A 21,063-nucleotide genomic window follows, 5' to 3' on the forward strand; every position below is an offset into this window, starting at 1 on the left:
CATAAGTGACACCTCTACAAGTGCCCCCGCATAATGTCCCTGCATAAGACTGCCATGCTCTATGTCTCCAACCTGATGTCCATGACTAAGTTGCCCATGTAGTCCAACCAAGTAGACCCGTCACAACAATCGGTCATCCTCATCCAAGTCTGCAATCTTCGGTCTAGTGAACTCGGTCACCCAACCATATCATCATCATCATCACGAGTCCCTTCCATCATAGCTCCCCCACTAAAGGTTCCACCAAGATTATCTCTTGGTCTCGGCCATGAGAAGTCCACCCAAGTATCATCATACCTCAAGAGTGTGCCCTCCTCAATCTTTCCATGAGTCATGTCGGGCACTTAGCCAATGTGGCTAAAGCATGACCCAATCCTCCACAACGATCATCATGTTCCTCCCTTGTCATAGACCCTTGTACCTTCTACCATAAGGTCACAAACAACCCCAACAAGTCCTGCAATGGTCAACAATCCTTGCTTCTCCATACAAGGTCTCATCATAGACATCCATGGTAAGATCCTCCCCAGCATCGGCAAACTGATTTTGCCTTTCCCTGCATACGGTTCATCTACCAAATGCTCAAGTGAAACACAAGTATCAATACTTACTTCATCATCATCATGAGGCTCCTCCATGTGAGTATCCGCATCCATCCATGTTTGCAAACTGCACGATCCTAGTCCAACTTGATCATCCTCAAGTTCATCCTCCATCGTTGTCACATCTGCAACATCTTCAATCATCACGGCTTCCTCTTCTTTGTCAGCACAATCTGCAACTTCATCTTGCTCCATTGTCTAACGAAGTTGAAGAAGTTCGTCTTCAACATTCCTTTCCAAGACTTCAAGTTCCTTTTGAATCCGGGGATTCTCTTCTTTCATCCGCTTCAACCTGTATAAGGTAAGCAAGAGCTTCCCTTCACATTCTTCGAAACCTGCCATGCCTTGTTGTTTAGCTTGGCCCAAGCACTAAGCTTCACCTCTGCCAAACCTGTTTCACTATTCACCAGATTCACCAAGTTCCCTGCAACCATAAACTGGCCATTGTTCCACTTGTATGTGAAACTAGCTTCCTTCACCTGCAAGTACCTGCTTCCACTGTCATCAGCTATCAAGCTTCCAAGTGTACCCACACCTGCACTTCGTCACGAACAACCTTGCTCTAACACCAGCTCCAACCGAGAAATAATACTAACTTTCATGCCCCTACACCTGCGGTAGTCTTTCAACCGCTTATAGCGAGGTGCGACACCACTGAACACTTTCTTTTCACCAATACTTATGTTTGTGGACTACGCCTAACATTCCACTTTTCCTACTTAGTTGGTGTTTTGCAACCAAGTATTATTAATGTGTTCCTTTATACCAATGAATACCCATACACATTCATTATCAACAACATTATACAAGAGAAATGTACAACAGTATAAAGGGAGGGGCAACTCCCTGCAATATGAGTTTGCCCGAATCAATATATTATACAATCTTCACTTTTACAATGTACAAGTCAAATCTTAGGAAACCCCAAATTTACACTTAGTCAATTTTCACAACTTCAGCAAACTCGGTTGCCCAGCGCGTCGACACCTCCGCACGGTCGCCACACGACTCTCCAACTCTTCGTTCACCTCGTCGCACAATCGTGTTGTTTAACCAACTTGGGCGCGCCTCCAAGTCGCCACACACGGACGCCTCCACCCGAGACACACTTCCATTCACAACCCAACACACCAACAAGCTTTCGTGCACACTTGCACAATGGGCGGGCCCTCACCTGAATCACCAAGACACCCACGCCAAGCCTTCGCAGAAACTGGGCGCCACACGTTCACCGTGCACGCCTCAACCGATCACCGGGCGCACCTTCGCCCGCACCTTCACCCAACACCAAGTACGACCTACAATTTGTGCGTCTAAACCAAGAGGAGCGCATGAGCTATGCGCCTTTACCACCTCTTGTTCCAAATGCACCATAATATATAGTCATCGTAAGTGGGGGTGGGGCTTGCCCAACCAACCACCCAACTTTTGTGCGCACACCCTTCTTCAACGCCAAACGCTCCATACTTGAGTCGGTCCTCCCTCCATCATGAGTCGACCTCCAAGTAAACCGCACAACGCTCTAAGGTGTATAAATACTCTATTGCACTTCATTATTGTCGCATGTTTGGTCGCAAGCTTGTCGCACCCCCGTGTCGCGCCTCTATTGCACAACTGTCGTACGGCCCAACTCGCCTCCTAACCGCGCGCGCGCCCAGCTCGCTCGTCGCCCAAATGCGTCGCACCTCGGGTAGGAACCTCGGGACGTTACAGGAGTCGAGATGAACGGAGAGGCTTTGAATGTGTGCAACGCTTTCACTGACCTATGAAATAAATTTGTCAAAGTTCCATATAAATTTAAGAAGATCATCAACCAAAGGTAACATGATTGTATCGTTCCCAATAATTACGTAAAACTCATTACTTCAATTAATTAGTTCGAAAGGTGTATCATTCCCAATATATATTATTACGTAAAACACTTTGCTTCAACTAATTAGTGGAGCCTAAGGCTACCAAAATCAATTAACTCCATCACTGCATACATATAGACAACGCTTGAGTAGAGGTCATCAAAATCTCCAATAATTGCTATCAACGATAACAATTAAAATATAAAAGCGCCAATTTACCGAATTTAGGAGAAACATGTCACTCATACAATATATCACCGTCACCAGTGAGCGCATCAATACAGAGGAAGTGTATATCAATTTTACACAGCAGAAACAATTAGAAGTGGGCAGTAATCGTCATACCCTTGGTTAGTTTGGAATACTGCCTATGTACTATCGGAGTAATAACCACTTTAAAAGTGTGATATTCTACCATCACGTCGGCTTCGTTGCTTCTGCGTTACTCTTCGATAGGTTAGTTTTGATGCAGATGAAAATGGGTTAAAATTGCTGTCCTTCAAATGCCTGGTCGAATTGCCAATTTGCGGGAGCGACGTTATAGGATGTGATGGTTCTCCCATCGCTGGTGGTGACCTGGAAGGACAGAGTCTGCTCATTCAAATAAGAGTTGCTCTGCCAATTCTGTCCCCAGTTGCGGGACATTGCTTGCCAACCGGTGTTGGAACCTTTGATGGAAACCGCCTCCACATCCCCTGCCCCTCCTACATTGGTAATGAGCACCAAATTGAAGTAGGAGTGCCCATTAATGGTGAATCTAACTCCACCCTTCCTCACGCATGGAACGCTGCACGGATATATATTAATCTTGCACTTCAGCATTTCATCGCAATTAAAGTCAAGTTGGGAATAAATTCTCAAGATTGAAGAATAGGAATATATTGTTGACAGACTAATTAGGGTAATAATTAATTAATTACCTTCTGAAGATTACTGGAACAATGCCACTTTTGTATAAGGCGATCTGTTGAAACGCAGGCTGAGCCATGTCGAAGTGTTGGAGAGGTGGATTGCACCATCCTCCATTGTCGTTGGGAAGAGCAGAGTTAGGGGGGCAGAGGTTAGTAGCGGTAATTGTCACAGTGCCTGGTAGACACCACTCAGGGTGGGAGTGGTGGTTGCATTTCATTTCGTAACAGGCTCCGCAACTAACGCCATTGTTGAAAAGCGCCGTGCTCAGAGCTGCTGCAGTGTTCGTTCCATATCCTTGGCTATACAAATTGCCGTATCCGCACGCACCGCCTGTCAAATTAATTTCACCATCGATTTGCTTTAGCTAAAGTATGGTATTAAATTACTAATCTAAAGCTGAAACTGCAAAGAGATTAGTGTCTGCGCCCACCCAGACGTCCACAGGGCGGGAGTTTTGTGGAGGTATGAACTTACCCATTGTGCCCGACGCATCGCTGCCACCGTAAAACGTACCATGTGCAGATTGCCAGCCACTATCTAGTGCAAAAGCCGCGCCAGCTATCCACAAGAAACTGAACATCGTGGCCAGTGTTAAAGGCGCCATTTTACTGTCGCTTAATATAAGTAGACTTCAACTGAACTGATATCTGGGGTGAGAAGTGATGCCTGAATCCACAACCGAGTCTTGGACTCTGAGGTTTCCCAATTAATATAATTGGGAGGTGGCAAAAGGATCAAATTTTCTTCCGCGAATGGCGTTACCCATCGCAACGTGCGGAGATATGATTTGCTGTTAAGTTATTTGGTGGACGTACGTGGCACGTTAAAACAAACGGTGGCCGGAGGCCACGTTCATTTGCCGCGATAGGGCGTTTATTATATTCAAAGGTCTGACCATCCTATAACCGTCACGGCTGGTGGGCAACGATTAAGCTTATAATTTCTCCCTACTCAAAAGTAGGTTGAGAACGAAAGGTTTATGCTTATTCGTGTCTGCGCTTGAATTCAGGAATTATTTTATAAATTATATATATATATAAATTCTTATGTAGAAAAGAATATATTTATTTTTTATTATGGTACAAATGTTATTATTTATCAACAGCTATATTGTTTGTACATAGTTTTTTTTATTTTTTCAATGAAGTAGTAAGCGAAAACTATAAATTTATCGCTAAAAATACAAGAAGTTCTAAATACATGTATGATGAAGACATCTTCAAAACATGATCTCTACTGGCCGACGAAACTGGAACAGAAGACCTAAACCTGTAATGGATCTCTATCCGATCTTTCTAAGTTGCTAGATACTTATTTTTTAACTTGATAAGAAATCCAATCCACTATACTCATAATAATAATGTAATGATAATTATTAACTAGTGTGGATAATAATGATGTAATGATAATTATTAACTAGTGTGATAGAATATTTCTCCACAAAAAAATATTAACAAGACAAAAAGATACTCTTATTTCAGAGATCAAATATCACATTAAATTTCAATTAAAACAATTTAGCTTATCACACATGTGCCAAATTTCCTTTATAAAAGAAAAACAAAATAAAAAAAAAAAAATTTAAAAATGATACATGAAGATGAATACCATATCTTGCATCAAAAATAAAATAACTTAATGCATACAAGAAGTAAATAAAACCACACAATGATTTGTTAATGAAATGCCAAAGAGTATGGGTATGAGTAAGATGATAAGGCAATATCTACCTTTCATTCAATGATTTCTATTTTACCTTTCATTCAATGATTTCTATTTTAGAAATCTAATATGTGCACATATAGTTACCGATCTTTTTTATTGAATGAAGATAGTTTTACATTTTGTTATCACCCGCTTTTAAGTGGTTATTACTCAGAGAGTACTTTAGGAGTCTTGTATTCATAATGTGGAAGTAGGGTACGCAAATTAGCGCCCGATTCTGATTGTTCCTTCTGCATAGAATTCATGTATGCATCACGTATATAGCTGCGCTAATTTGGCGCGGGCATATATTGTATTAGTAGCAAATTTCTCCTCAATTACGTAATTGGGAGATTAGATAGTTTAATTTTAATCGCTTATGGAAGTTGGTAGAGATTTTCATGACCTTCACTTTTGCGTAAATCTAAAATTGGTTCTGGTAGCCATCTTCTTTCGGGTTGGTAAATTGAGGTAACAAGAGTTACAATCATGTACCGTTGATCAATGTTTGGAGTAAAGTAGTATGTGTGTTTTTTAAATGGATGAAATTTACCATTTTGAGATTATCACCATTTCAACTGAATCTAAAAGTAAACTTCCACCGAATATAACACAAAGACGGGGAATTTAGATGTCGCCTTGATTTTTAAGAGGACTTAATTCCAAAGAGGTTATGACTTATATTTATTTTAACTAGCATAAATTTATTTTATATACAGATTTAAAAGGTTAAAATTTGAAGGGCATTTTGTCTATCAGAATCCATTAAATACGTCGAAATTTTTTAAATAACCATGACGTGGTTTCAAAGTGAAGAACATGTTTTTTTTTATGGTTTATAATATTTTGAAAATATTATTAATATCTCAACATTAAAATTTAAAATAAATTTTACAATTAGATAAATTTAAATGTCTCCTAATTAAATTAGTGTATTGGTCGTATTATGAAGTATTAAGTAAACCATGTATTTGACTAAATTAAGCCAATAAAAAAAATACCCATAAATTGAATATTTTTAACAAAAATTTAAATACCCATTCATAAAAGGTTTATCATCAAAATAATTAAAATATAAAAATGCAAATCCAAATCTCCAATAAATTCAGTACTTTTTAATAACAAGTTATATGCCCTCGATGATCATAGGGTGTCTGGTTTTATTACACATTTAAATTAGTTAAAGTCCATTGAAAAATAAGTGAAGCATGTTTAGGAATTCATTTTCTTTCCTTACAATTTATTTATCAATTCAAATTTTTCATAATTAAATTACTGTACTTGTCGTGTTATGAGGTATCAGGTAAACCATGTAATTTAACATTCAAATCAGGACTAAATTAAGCCAACAAAAAATAAGAAATACCCATAAACTGAATATTTTTAACAAAAAATTAAATACGTTTCATAAAATGTTTATCATAAAAAAAAATATAAAAGTAATTTAAAAATTATGCAAATCCAAATCTCCAATAAATTCAATACTTTTTAATAACAAGTTATATGCCCTGGATGATCATAGCGTGTCTGTTTTTAATACACTTTTAAATTAGTTAAAGGCCATTGAAAAATAAGTGAAGCATGTTTAGGAATTCATTTTCTTTCTTTACAATTTACCTTTTTTTTTTTATAACAATTAATGTGGAGAATTTCATGACATATGAAATTATATATGTAAAACTACTATTAATGTGGAGAATTTCATGATGTATGAAATTATATATCTAAAACTACTATGAGAAAAATCTTACTTCGATCCTCTCTAATCAGATGGGATCGGATTAGGCAGGAAAACAACTTAGTTCGATCGGTAGATTTACTGTGAACACTCGTACTCCACAGATCAATTTGTAACCATTAATTAAACTCTGGAAAATTCATCTCGAACAAGCGGCCTGACCATCACTGTCAAACCTTACGAGTACGGCCTTTAATACCACCAGAGATCATTTGAAAGCGAGTGATATTGTTGCATCTCCTGGGCTATTAGTGCCCACATTATATAGAATGGGGAGGTGGACAACCTGCGTTTCTTCCTATTGCCTAAACTCTCGATATTTCTAAGGCATCCTGCCTTACCCAAGGAAACTCTTGATATTTCTAAGGCATCCTGCCGTACCCAAGGAAACTCTTGATATTTCTAAGGCATCCTGCCGTACCCAAGGAATAACATTGGCCGCATTCGTATGTGCAATGGGGTCCTCTGCACAAGGTATTCTATAATTCCACGACTTCGCCAAATATTCTCTCTGAGAGAGACTCTTGCAAAATGGAATTCTTTTCAAAAATCTACATATTCTTTCTTTAACTTTTTCTTTTCCAAATTTAAATTTAGTTTAAGAAGGTTCTAATTTCAAAATTCTAGAGTTTGATATCTGCCGACGTGGAACGTAATAATGGCGAGGCATCCAAATTTAAATTTAGTTTAAAAAGGTTATACATTCAAAATTCCAGAGTTTGGTATCTGCCAACATCCATAACGTAATAATTGCGAGACATCGATGCAGAATAATTTTAGTAAAAAAAAAGGGTTAATTTCTAATTTCTAATTATTTTCCAATTCATAATTTATATATATATATATATATATATATATTCAATTTAAATTTCAATGCCACTATAAAGATGTAGATAAGGTAATTATTTATTTATTTTTACGCTTTTGTATGCTTTGGATTTGTGTCAACCACTAGGATGGTGATATGAATGTAGAGATAAGTATCAATGAAAGGAAACACCGTAAGACATAAATTAAAGAATGTAAATATTTTATTTTTTAAATAAATGAGAAATTTATATTTAAAAATATAAATTAAAATAACATTTTAAAACTTAATCCAATTTAAGTCATGAGATGAAAAAGCTAAAAGATGGACAGACAGTATTTGGTAAGTCGGGGGTGGAAATTTAAGTATAAATGCATAGCAATGTAAATATTATTATTTCATCTCATTTTATTTTGCAGCGTATGTTCATTTGTAAATTCCATGAATTGCATTCCATCGGTTGTCTGAACCAATATTTAACAGTGCATACTATCATTTTCTGTTTTATGTACATTATTATTATGAACTTCTCCTTCTCTCAGAATTTGAAATGGAATTCATTCGTTCTAATTGCATGCTTCCAAAAAAATGATAATTTGAGTAATTTGATTAGACTTACACAAAGGGGTATTCTCTAGTTCTGTAGGATCTTCTCTAGGATGTTATTCCAGTATGAAGTTTACTTTATATCACCATTAATACATTATTAAAAACTATCACTAATTATTTTAATGAAAATATAGAGAAACAATTAATTTCCCTTTCCTACACCTAAAAAATTATAGAAAGTAATGCATGCATCCCAAAAATCTATGAAAACAAGCATTTTGATTAAAAATGAATGCAATGTAACTAAAAAAACCCTATTGGTCTCATCTCATTTTATTTTGCAGCATATGTTCATTTGTAAATTCCATGAATTCCATTGCATATGTTAGTTTGTAAATTCCATGAATTCCATTACATCGTTTATCTGAACCAATATTTAACTGTGCATATTATCATTTTTTTCTTTATATACTTTGTTATTATGAACTTCTCCTTCTCTCAGAGTTTGAAATGGAATTCATTCATTCTAATTGCATGCTTCCAGAAAAAATTGATAATTTGAGTAATTTGATTAGACTTACACAAAGGGGTCTTCTCTAGTTCTGTAGGATCTTCTCTAGGATGTTATTCCAATATGGAGTTTACTTTATATGACCATTAATACATTATTAAAAACTATCATTAATTATTTTAATGAAAATATGGAGAAACAATTAATTTCCCCTTCCTGCACCTAAAAAATTATAGAAAGTAATGCATGCATCCCAAAAATTTATGAAAACAAGCATTTCGATTAAAAATGAATGCAATGTAACTAAAAAACCCTATTTGTCTTTGAACTCATTAGCTTGAGTCTGCTAGTGTTTGTATGTCCCAATTAATGATAGTTGAAACTTTTGACAAGAGTTCATCAAACTTATAATGGAAACAGTTAGCTTGCAATAAAATAATCCAGTTCTAAAATGCAGGGACTAATAATGATTATGCCTGCTTCTGTTTCATCTTTGCCCTTTCTTTATGCCTATGTCACACCCCTATGTACAAGGAATAATACAATATACCTGAGATAATTTTTTTTATGGAAATTAAATATAAAAGTTCACCCTCTAATTATTCACTAAACATTGTAATTATGCAACAAAACCTTAGCTGTTAATTTGAATGCCCGGTTGTGAATCACATAATACACGAGACCCGAGTTTCATTCATTAATAATATGTAAATGGTTTGATCTTCCGTACAGCGGAGGACAGGTCATTATCCTCTTTGATTTATTGCCCCACCCCTCTAACTCAGATTTCAGGTCTTATCTCGAGCTTGGCGCTACAAGGTTATTGTTGTCATACACTTCTATGGACTAGCAATGTTAATGCATGCAGTGGTGCTGTTAATGAACCCCGGGATCCTCTGTCTCATCTACGGTGGAGGTTATCGGTCATTGATCCGATGGATTTGGGATATTCTAAGTGTTTTACCCTCTACCAGGTCTAGCTACGTAGCTCATTCTGCCCATTTCTCCTTATGCCGGCTCTGCTTCCAGTCCATGGCGGAGGTGCTTATGCTGCGAGCATGTCTCCTGTTATGGTTGGATCATTCCATGAGCTGCTTGAGGGCTCCGCGCTCAAGTTAGGGAGTTCTTGGGAAATTACCCAGGTGAGGTTACCCCATTTTCTAAATAACGTTGTTGTTAATGTTAGCTCAGGAATTGATTTCAGTTTTCTTTTGTGTGCTAATATTTGGAATTATGCTCTGCAAGTTTGTCAAGGGCTCTTGAATGCGTTGAGGGAAAAGCCTCACGAAGATTTCTACCTCATCCTTACGGGGCTTGTTCTTTTGGGGTTTTATCCGGGTAAGCTTGTAAGGCTCCCCTCCTATCCTAAGTTCGATCGCATCTCCTTCTTGCTTGAGGTGTAATTTCAGCGTTTTGGCGTACTGGGTTCTCCTACCCGGGTTTGAATCTTGTTGAAGTTTCACCAGGAACGAAGTTTGTATTTGTTTAAGCAAGACCTGTTCCAGCTTGCAAGGAACCTCTGTGATTAATTTTTCGGTATTTCCATTAGTAAAAGATAGTAAATGAAAATTCCAAGAGCATCTGAGCAAAATCCACTTTAACTCTATCACATAAATATATTACATTCCAGTATGGAGTTTACTTTATATCACCATTAATACATTATTAAAAACCAGTATGGAGTTTACTTTATATCACCATTAATACATTATTAAAAACTATCATTAATTATTTTAATGAAAATATAGAGAATCAATTAATACCCCTTGCTGCACCTAAAAAATTATAGAAAGTAATGCATGCATCCCAAAAATTTATGAAAACAAGCATTTTGATTAAAAATGAATGCAATGTAACTAAAAAACCCTGTTTGTCTTTGAACTCGTTGGCTTGAGTCTGCTAGTGTTTGTATGTCCCAATTAATGACAGTTGAAACTTTTGACAAGAGTTCATCAAACTTGTAATGGAAACAATCATCTTGCAATAAAATAGTCCAGTTCTAAAATGCAAGGACTAATAATGATTACGCCTGCTTCTGTTTCATCTTTACCCTTTCTTTATGCCTGAGATATCCCTAATTCTAATAATATCTTGTTTAGAGTGTAATGGAAATAGTAAGTGAGCATAAAATGAATACTGAAGATCTGTAGAAGCCAACAGCATTTGATGGAGTGACTATGAATGATCGGCTTGTTGATGAGAGAAAGATTGGTGGATTGAGGAACGCAGTGAAGGATTTTCTATTTCCTGATCTGTTTCAACGATATAGGAATCAATCAAAGATGCATAAATATATTACTGGTATTCAGTATGCATTCCCCATCCTCGAATGGTTGCCCACATATTATTTTGGTCTCTTCAAATCCAATATTATCTATCGCATTACCATTACTAGCCTTGCCATTCCAGAGGTATAAGCTACCCAAAGCTTTGGCTTCTGTGCTTCTGTTGGAGAAATACTAATTTTTCAGTATTTCCATTAATACAAGATAGGAAATGAAAATTCCAAGAGAATCTGAGCAAAATCCACTGTAACTCTATCATATAAATATATTATAGTCTAGTATGGAGTTTACTTTGTATCACCATTAATACATTATTAAAAACTATCATTAATTATTTTAATGAAAATATAGAAAACCAATTAATTCTCCTTGCTGCACCTAAAAAATTATAGAAAGTAATGCATGCATCCCAAAAATTTATGAAAACAAGCATTTCAATTAAAAATGAATTCAATGTAACTAAAAAACCCTATTTGTCTTTGAACTCGTTGGCTTGAGTCAGCTAGTGTTTGTATGTCCCAATTAATGACAGTCGAAACTTTTGACAAGAGTCCATCAAACTTGTAATAGAAACAGTCAGCTTGCAATAAAATAATCCAGTTTTAAAATGTAGGGACTAATAATTATTACACCTGCTTTTGTTTCATCTTTGCCAATTCTTTATGCCTGAGATATCCCTAATTCTAATAATATCTTGTTTACATAAATTTTTATATGCAATTTTATTTTCTCCATGTTATTCTGAATATCGAGTATTTTGTGAGGTATTTGAATGGTTTAGTGAAAAATTTGTTTTTCCAGTTATATATGGAAACTTATATTGTAACTAAAATAGTACTTTGATGAGGAATCTGAATACTTTAGTAAACAATTTGTTTTTCCAAATGCATCTAGAGATGCAGTGGAACTGAAAAAATTAAATCTAGTGTTGTGACTCATAAAATAGTTATATCTGATGTCAAGAAAACTTTCCACCCATAGGTTATTATCATTAGAAGAGCTTGTTACAGTGTAATGGAAATAGTAAATGAACATAAAACAAATACTGAAGATCTGGAGAAGCCAGCAGCATTTGATGAAGTGACTATGAATGATCGACTTGTTGATGAGAGCAAGACTGGTGGATTGAGGAATGCAGTGAAGGATTTTATGTTCCCTGATCTGTTTCGACAATATAGGAATCAGTCAAGGATGTGTAAATATATTACTAGTCTTTAGTACGCATTCTCCATCCTCGAATGGTTGCCCGCATATTCTTTTGGTCTCTTCAAATCTGATATTGTCTATCGCATTATCATTACCAGCCTTGCCATTCCACAGGTATAAGCTACCCAAAGCTTTGGCTTCTGTGCTTCGGTAGGAGAGATACAAATTTTTCGGTATTTCCATTAATAAAAGATAGGAAATGAAAATTCCAAGAGCATCTAAGCAAAATCCACTATAACTCTATCATATAAATATATTATATTCCAGTTTGGAGTTTACTTTATATCACCATTAATACATTATTAAAAACCATCGTTAATTATTTTAATGAAAATATAGAGAAACAATTAGTTTCCCCTTGCTGCACCTAAAAAATTATAGAAAGTAATGCATGCATCCCAAAAATTTATGAGAAAAAGCATTTCGATTAAAAATGAATGCAATGTAACTAAAAAATCTTATTTGTCTTTGAACTTGTTGGCTTGAGTCTGCTAGTGTTTGTATGTCCCAATTAATGACAGTTGAAACTTTTGACAAGAGTTCATCAAACTTGCAATGGAAACAGTCAGCTTGCAATAAAATAATGCAGTTCTAAAATGTAGGGACTAATAATGATTACGCTTGCTTTTGTTTCATATTTTCCCTTTCTTTATGCCCGAGATATGCCTAATTCTAATAATATCTTGTTTACATAAATTTTTATATATAATTTTATTTTCTCCATGTTATTCTAAATATCGAGTATTTTGTGAGGCATTTGAATGGTTTAGCGAAAAAATTGTTTTTCCATTTATATCTGGAAACTTATATTGTAACTAAAATAGTACTTTGCTCAGGAATCTGAATAGTTTAGTAAACAATTTGTTTTTCCAATTTCATCTAAAAATGCAGTGGAATTGAAATAATTAAATCTAGTGTTGTGACTCATAAAATAGTTATATATGATGTCGAGCAGAGTTTCCACCCACAGGTTATTATCATTAGAAGAGCTTATTACATTGTAATGGAAATAGTAAGTGAGCATAAAATGAATACTGAAGATCTGGAGAAGCCAACAGTGTTTGATGAAGCGACTATGAATGATTGGCTTGTTAATGAGAGCAAGACTGGTGGATTGAGGAACACAGTGAAGGATTTTCTGTTCCCTGATCTGTTTCAACGATATAGGAATCAATCAAGGATGCGTAAATATATTACTGGTCTTCAATATGCATTCCCCATCCTCGAATGGTTACCCACATATTCTTTTGGTCTCTTCAAATTCGATATTATCTATCGCATTACCATTACCAGCGTTGCCATTCCACAGGTATAAGCTACCCAAAGCTTTGGCTTCTGTGCTTCGGTAGGAGAGATACATATGTCTTGAAGGCATTATAATATATTCACATTCTCTCAGACCATGTTAGATGTTTCTTAATGCTTTTTATTCATCTGATCTCGGCTTCAAATGAAAATGGTAAACAACGCATAATACATACTAAATCAATGGGAGTTACTGCACAAAATTTATAGAAATAAACTGTAAATCTCATTCAAACTCTAGCTTTTTACCGCATGTTAAAAACTCTTCCTCTACAATTAATCAGAGCTCTAGCTTGAAATGCATTGGAAGAAACAGAAACGCTGATGTCTGAAATGTACACCCAGAAAGTTGCGTCATTGTACTTGTCAGGCGTCACAACTCCAGTTCTCCAATTTTCCTCCTGCGCTCTATGGCCACTGCTCTCCTCCTGCGCTTTGCGGACACTGCGATGCCAAAAGTAATGAGATACCATGCTGTAATTGGTTATGCTGGCCAATGCACAAACCGTTTCCCAAATGAATTTGTAACCATTTTGTAACCATCCTAATTGAATGGGTGAAACTTTTGCAATCGTCTAACATAGGATCCTATGGCGTACGAGGATGACAGGTGGGCAGAGAGGGGAGTTCATTTTAGAGGGAACACCTTATAGCGTAAATATAATGTTGTGTAAAAACGGATATGTATTTATATGATGGTGAATATTAATGGTTAAGTTATCACACAATAGTAAATAATGTTTATTAATATAGATGTATTTCATAAAGATAATGATGACAAGATTAATTACTTAATTATTTCTATAGGTCATTTAATTGGTTAATCTTTCTAATAATTTGAATTTGAATGCCATTGTAAAGACGCAAATAAGGTGATTATTTATTTTCGGGCTTTTGTATGCTTTGAATTTTTCTCAACCAAGAGAATTGTGATAACTAATATTTATTTTATTTTGTTAGAGAGTATATAATATAATGTTGTGTAAAAATATATATGTATTTATATGATGGTGAATATGTATGTATTTATATGATGATGAATATGTATGGTTAAGCTATCTTATAATGGTAAATAATGTTTATTAATAAAAATATATTTTATAAAGATCGTGATGATAAGATTAATTGTTTACTTAATTTTTGTAGGTCACAATTGATAGTGGTAAGAAAATGAGTTGTAAAATTATTAAGTTTTCCACTTTAATAAGGTAATTAGAAAATTATATAAGAAATGTCAATTAGTGTTAATTATTTATAACTAAACATAAGCTTATTTGATAATAGGCATTCTATATTGGAATTGGCGTTTCATAATTTTAATTTTGTTTTGAAAAAATAGATAGATGGTTGGGATTTCCATTCCACCTAAATCTTCTCTTTATACAAGATAAAGTGTTGAGATTTGTCTCAAAACCTAATCTTGTGTGTTACCCTCTCTTCTCAAATTCACAAATTAAATGTTCTATAGTCCATCTATCACTCATCTCTCCATTGTATCATTTAACCACAAATATGTGTTCTTTCTAATTGCACTATGTTGAGTAGGCTCTTTCATCTACCTTACAACTTTTCATCTTTGTTATAATTATCAACTATAATTACCTACCTTCTCCCATTTCATATTAGCTTCAATGTGGTTAATCGCTTCTCTTTTTGTATTACCAAGCGAGTTGTGGATTGCTCTCTTGACCCCAGATAGTTGAGTTGCTACATAGTGGAGCTCTTCGATTCAGCTAACACGATGTTTAATAACATTGTTTAAGAACCAGTAGTTTAGTAGCATTGTTTAAGATCACATTTTAATTTAGTAAATTTCTAAAGTTTAAGTTTAATATGGCCATTTGAAGGTTTTGACAATAACCTCTTGCCACATCACCATGCTGCGATGTTGAACCCATGCGATCCCCATGTGGTTCTCACATGGAATCCAATCTCACTGCCATGTCATTCACCCTGACCAATCCATGTCATATTATTGCCTGTATAGTGTTATCGTGCCAAGCTTCTGTGGCATTCCACCTAACCCAGGACCTTTTCGAAAAGCGCCATATAGCTCCTCTGCAGAGATGCTTCAGACAAACTTATTACCGTCAATCACTAAGAAATATTCTCTATCCTAGAACATATACCCTAGCCCTTTTTTGCAGTGATCATTCTAAATCCATTATGGTGACATCATCCTAGAGTGGCATCACTCTAATGTCACCCTTCCAAATCTCAAAGGACAAAACCCCCCTGCTTCGTCATTTGTGGAAAATTCTTTGTTCCCTAAGATGTAAATTGCCTCCGGCTTTCTTGTTGTGGTCCTTTGAAAACTGTCAAGGTGACGCCAACATGAGGTGATGCCATTCTTACATCACTGAGTCCACATGGCCTCATTTGGGGGCACCACATGTTATCCATTTTTGGTCCACTTGGCCCCCCCAAAAGGCTAATTTTAGGTCCCAAACGTTATGCCACCATTAATCCACATCATCTACCACCATGGCCAAGGTCCCACCAATGATATGACTCCTTGAAAAATGTGAGTTTCTGATTATAATTAATTTTGGAATTTTATGGCTTTCTACTGGCTCCCAGCCAAACTTCTAATGCAGGAGCATGAGGCTTAAAGACAAAAGGCTTCATTTTATTCCAAAAATCCAAAAACAATTTACAAGCAACGGAGTGGGATCATTTAGCTATCAATTTAAAAAGTTTTCTAGATAGGAATTAAGTTAGAATATAGTTATTGAGTGATTTTGTAATTAATCCAAGTAGTTTAGAGTTAGCTGAGCTTCTCGAGGAGAATATCAAGCAATTTAGGTAATTATCTAGGATTAGATAGATTCTATCCATAGATTGAGGATCAAATCGTTGGATTTATGTAAGTTTTGAACAACTGTAAGAGGATTTTAGATGGATTTGAATTATATTGTAAAAGGAATTAAATACTTTTGTATCTTTGTGTATTCTTGCATAATTGGTCAATCCTGGAGGGTGGAGTTCCTTCGGAATATCTCTGTGTATTGTTAATTTTTAGTTGGTTGGTAGAATTAGAATTCTATATCAACTCGTGTTATTGCATTTAAGTTCCTCACTCACTATGTGTTAAGCTAAATTGAATAATTTCGAAGTACAGTGTTTTAGGTTAGCTAAATTCTGAATTCCTTAGTGAAGAGCTAAACCTAGTAGAAGCACTAAAGTCATAGCAAAAGGAGGAAAAAATGGGATAAACTATGAATACACCGGAGAAGCCTAGAGCCATCCGATCGATAGAACCGTTAGATCAATGATAGTCACTTGCAAGTCAGGGTCGAGGTTTAACCCAAAACCGGACGTGATATTTTATTAACCTTGGTTAATAGTACAGTTGGTTTGGGCCATCCGATTAGAGGAGCGAGATCCAACTGATATTGCACGGAAAAGTGAATGGGGGTTAATAAAATTTTCGGACCCGATGAGAAATTAGAGTGTGGTTGAATTCCATTGGAGTCTAGACAATTGTAGTCGTCCGATGGGGAGGTCATGATCCAATAGTGGTCGCGTAGTAAAGGTTTATGAGGTTTAATTTGGATTGCGGACCCGAGGAGTTTTATCAACGAAAATGTTATTTTCTTTCGGTTCCAGTAAGTGGAGTTATTGCAAATTTTTAGGTAATATTACCATTTCGGCTGTTTTTCGAGAAATAACTAAATTTGGAGGCGGATGACTGAAACTCCAAGGGAAATTGGAGAAGAACTTCCACCTACACTTGAGGAGACAGTTTCAGGATCTGAACGATTATCCATTACACCTGCACCCAGGCTACTAGTTGTGGTATCAAAGCAACTTACTAACATTGAACAAGATCTCAAGGTTCAAAAAAATAAATCCAATTTGGCCTTTAGAGTTGGAGGAAGAGGTGGTGGTCGAAGAAGAGGAAGACCAGTTGCAAGTGCTGAAGTGCTGGAAGCTATGCAACAAATGGAGGCTATATTGGAAGCAATGGAAATGGAAGAGATACAGATGCTGGAGATGTCAGTGAACCTGAAGCTGAAGCTGTAGAAGAAGAGGAACTTGCAGATTTAACTCCTGAGATGAGATTCTTTAAGTTAGTATTGAGGTCCACATCTAAGCCCAGACTAGAAGTTTCAATTTATAAAAGAAGCTTAAGCCTTGAGGAATTGATAGACTAGATAAATGACATGGAGAAATTCTTCGATTATGAAGAAACAGAAGAGGGAAAGAAAGTGAAGTTTTTTGTCACCAAATTGAAAGGACATGCAATACTTTGGTGGGATGGAGTGCAGGAAAAAAGAAGAAGATTTGGTAAACAACCAGTTAAGAATTGGAACAGGATGGTGGCGAAATTGAAAAAGAAGTTTTTGCCAAGTGATTATTAGCAGGCATTGTTTAGACAAATGCAGAATCTTAGATAGAGGTCTATGACAGTGAAGGAATACACAGAGGAATTCTACAAAGTAAGCATAAGAGCGGGACAAATCCAAGATACAGATGAGAAGGTTACAAGATATGTAAATGGACTCAGAATGGAGATCCAAGATGAGATAAGTGTATTGTCTCCTAAAACAGTAGAAGAGGCTTATTAGATAGTATTGAAGGCTGAAGAAAAACTCACGAGGAAGAAATCTGCCAGAAATAGAGGTACTTTCCGAGGAAGGGGAAGTCAAGGTGGTAGAGGGAGATCTACAACACCTAGAGATGGAGCTAGTAGCAGCTCAAGTCAGCATGCACCCATAGGAGGTGATGCAAGTGTCAAAGGGAGTTTTTCTAGAGGAAGAGGAGGCAGAGGCAGAGGAAGAGAAGTCAGATGTTACAGATGTAACAAGCCATGACACAGAGCTTATGAGTGCCCAGAAAACATAGGAATGAATCAGAGGAATACAATTGTTGCTAAGACTGAAGAGGAAACAACAAAGATAATAGAAGAAGAAAATGTACCAGAGAAAGGAGAGTCTTTGGTAGTTAACAAAGTTTTACTAAAGCCAGCTAAGGAAATTGTTGAACCAGCACAAAGAAAGACCTTGTTCAGGATTGTGTGCAAGGTTCAAGGGAAGTGTTGTCAGATGATAATTGATAGTGGTAGTACAGATAATTTGGTTTCCACAGAAGTGGTGGAGAAGTTGAATTTGAAAACCAAGAAACACCCAACACCTTACAAGGTGTCATGGCTTCAAAAGGGATATCAGTTAATAGTGAATGAGCAATGTGAAGTAGAGTTGCAGTTGGGCAAATACAGAGAAAATTTTTGTGTGATGTGATGCCTATGGATGTGTGTCACATATTTCTGGGAAGACCTTAGCAGTATGACAAAGGAGTTATGCATGATGGAAAGAGTAACACATACAAATTTAGCAAAGATGGTGTTAATCATACATTGTTGCCTATGGAGGAAGAAGATGCATCAAAGAAACCTGATCCAAAGACCCTTTTACTGAGTGGAAAGGAGTACTTGCAGCAGGTTGAAGAGGATGAGGTAAATTTTTGATCTGAAATCACCCATAAATGACCTCAAAGAAATAATGAAAGTATTACAGACTCAAGTGTTGGGGTGTGCCTATGTTATTTTGTGCAACGGATCGATAAGATTGCGAAATACACAGACACTGAAACAGTACGAGAACACAGTAAGCAAACACATAAACACAAAAAATTTAGTAAGGAGTTCACCCAATCCTCCTGGGCTACGTCTCCTGGTCTAACCTTCAGTGGTGGCCTTTCTATTGTGTCTTGAAGTAGAGTTTTTACAATAAGGAGATCAATTTGAGTCTCACTTAACAGATGATGATCAGTAGGATTGTACTTGGATTCCCCAAGTCTCTAGAGTACACAGACTCCCCTTACTGAATCTCGACCTCAACTGGTCTCAGTGGTATGAGTCCAATTTGGTACTCAATACTTGATAGGTATACACAAAAGAGTTGCTTGAACCTCTCAAGCCTTCTCTGGAGTTCACAGACTCTCAGACTCTCTCTGTCTCTGTCTACTCAATGCTGCCTTTGCTCTGTAGGTTAGCTCGGCTTCTCTGTTCTCTGTAATTCACTTCTTTCTTACCTCCAAATTTCTGCTTCTTTTTCTTTGCTTCTTTTCCTGCCCCCTTTGCTCTCTCTCTGTTTGTGGCTTAAAGCCAATCTGCTCCCTGAATGTTCGTTTCCTCTTCCCAACTCTCTGGATCTCCTACCTCTGTCCGCTTGAATTCCCTTGCTCTATGTCATCATCACTATGTAATGCTTCACAGAAAGGTGGCCACTTGATTCCTCATGAACTGAGTGTCAGTTATCTTTGAACAGACGTTATTTCCATTGCTCCAAGATTGCTCATGAAACTGATTCCCATGCCAACTTATCGGTCATGTTGGACCTCAAATCTTATGTGACTCAGCCTATTTCCCCTTCGAATCTGGTCATCCATCAGATCATTTCTACATCGTTGATCTGCAGCCTCTAGATCCTACAGTCTCCATCCATATCACGTGGGTAAGTAGGATGACCTTTACCTGTGTGATGTGAGCGGTTTTCTCTCTCATCCGTTGGACGCATGTCACCCAGTGTATGGCATCGGGGAGGACTCGGTCGAACTTGCTTACTGCTTGAAGCCCTTCCGATATCCTGCCGGTTTTAGCGGGACCCGTCTTCTGACAGAATCGGTGATTTCCGTACGGTTTTATGCTTTTCCTCGTGATTGAGCACTTGGGGGCTTTCCTTCACTGAGGGGATGCCCTGCGATACGTGATTAGCGCTAATCGTGTATCAAAAACTGCCTCTATTTTGGATTTGACCTTCCATTTGTTAATTTGTGCCAGTGTACGATCACCATGGGCCAACGTCTATGCGCTTCGACTGAGGTCCTCGTTGTTTGGTGCTGGCCACAAATTGCCATTGTTCAGAGGTAATTTCTGATAAGCTTCGACATCCATAATACTTTGAAACTTCAGTATGAGTTTCATAGAGTCCAAGGAGCTTTAAGAGTGTTTAAGGATCCAATTTGGATCATGGCCTTCCCACTGAAAAAGATTTTTGACCACCAAAAGTTGTTTTTCAAGCATCGACTAAGTGAGGGTACAACTGTCTCACTTGTCCAATTTCTATCCATTTTACACTACTTGGCTTTGAAGCCTTGAGTCCAATCCTGAGGTACTCAACATCTCCCCTACGTGTCATCCTCAACTTCCTATCCAGAACTGTGTCTTCCTGCAATTCATTGAGATATTTAGGTAACAAATTATCAAGAGAAGGAAATTAACTCTGCTCTTCGGGATCTTCAATTAATGAAGGTTCAAATAGTCTCAAGCTGTTTGCATTAATGACTTAGTAGATGTGCATGTAGGCTGGTAAATCAAGGCGAAAAGCATTCTCACCAATTTTCTCAAGTATCTTGAAAGGTCCATACCTTATTGGCTTTAGCTTTTTACCTTCACCTTGCATTCTTTCTTTGCTGATATATAGCCAAACTTGATCACCAACTTGGAAACTATGCTCCATTCGATGCTTGTCATGCCTTTCCTTGTATTTGGCTTGGCTCTTTTCGAGCTGTTCTTGTATTGCCTGGTGAATCTCTTGGATTTGTTCAATGAACTTGGTTGCCTTGTCCATATCACTGTGTCCATCA

General features: G+C 36.7%; 1 pseudogene; it reads right to left on the bottom strand.

Annotated features, from left to right (window-relative positions):
* Positions 1–2,938: 2,938 nt before the first annotated feature.
* LOC149164761 (expansin-A2-like) lies at positions 2,939–13,946 on the bottom strand (annotated as a pseudogene).
* Positions 13,947–21,063: the final 7,117 nt, after the last annotated feature.

The sequence above is a fragment of the Pinus tabuliformis genome, chromosome 5_1, assembly GCF_031772625.1.
Source record: "Pinus tabuliformis cultivar Carrire ecotype Pingquan chromosome 5_1, CPIR1, whole genome shotgun sequence".
In the NCBI taxonomy this organism is placed as follows: Eukaryota; Viridiplantae; Streptophyta; class Pinopsida; order Pinales; family Pinaceae; genus Pinus; species Pinus tabuliformis.